The sequence below is a fragment of the Carlito syrichta genome, unplaced genomic scaffold, assembly GCF_000164805.1.
Source record: "Carlito syrichta isolate Samal-C Ts95f unplaced genomic scaffold, Tarsius_syrichta-2.0.1 Scaffold305880, whole genome shotgun sequence".
NCBI lineage: Eukaryota > Metazoa > Chordata > Mammalia > Primates > Tarsiidae > Carlito > Carlito syrichta.
This window is the reverse complement of record NW_007249976.1, coordinates 106,935-107,905: the sequence shown is the minus strand read 5'-3', so window position 1 is coordinate 107,905 and position 971 is coordinate 106,935.

The window sequence follows — 971 nt, the reverse complement described above, 5'->3', positions numbered from 1 at the left end:
TCGAGACCCGCCTGGGCAACTTGGCAAGACCTCATCTCTACAATTTAAAAAAAAAAAAAAATTGGCCGGACATGGTAGTTCCAGCTACTGGGAAGGCTGAGGTGGAAAGATAACCGGAGCCCAGCAGTTCGAGGCTGCGATGGCCGGGAATGTGCTACTGCACTCCAGTCTGGGTGACAGAGTGGGACTCCAACTCAAAAAAGGAAAAAAAAACAAACATTTTATTTTAAAGCTGTGGTGTATGAGTCAGGATTGCATACATAAGTGGTCTAGGTACAGGTGAAGGTTTGGGCTCCCATTAGACCTCACTTCACCTGGATTAGGATCCGGCACCCTTATTGATGTTATGTGCCCCTCATCCCCAGGCAGTGCCCCCCTACTGCCAATCCCTTTGTTGTAGTATTATGATAGGCGTTCAGGGTCCACTTATGAATGAGAACATGTGATTCTCAGTTTTTTGCTTCTGTAATAGATCACTGAGTATAATAGACTCCAAATCCATCCAAGTTGCTGCAAAGTCCATAATTTTATCCTTCTTTATGGCTGCATAATATTCCATCGTGTATATGTATCACCTTTTTTTTTAATCCAGTCGTTTCAGTGGGTATCACGGTTGGTTCCATGGTTTTGCTGTTGTGAATAGTGCTGCTACAAGCAAGTGTTCACATATATCTTTTTTGCAGAATGTTTTGATTTCCTCCGGGTATATTCTAAGAAGTGGGATTGCTGGGTTGTATAGAAGGTCAATTTCTAGTTCTTTTAGAAATCACCTCACTGTTTTCTATAGAGGTAGAATTAGTTTGCACTCCCATCAACAACGTAGAAGTTTTCCCTTTTCTCTGCATCCTTACCAGAATCTGTTGTTTTTGGTTCTGTTATGATGGCCCACCCCCTTTTTTTTAAGTTGGAGCCTCACTCCGTCGCCCAGACTGGAGTGCAGTGGCTGCTCCCAGCCACCGCAGCCTCAACCT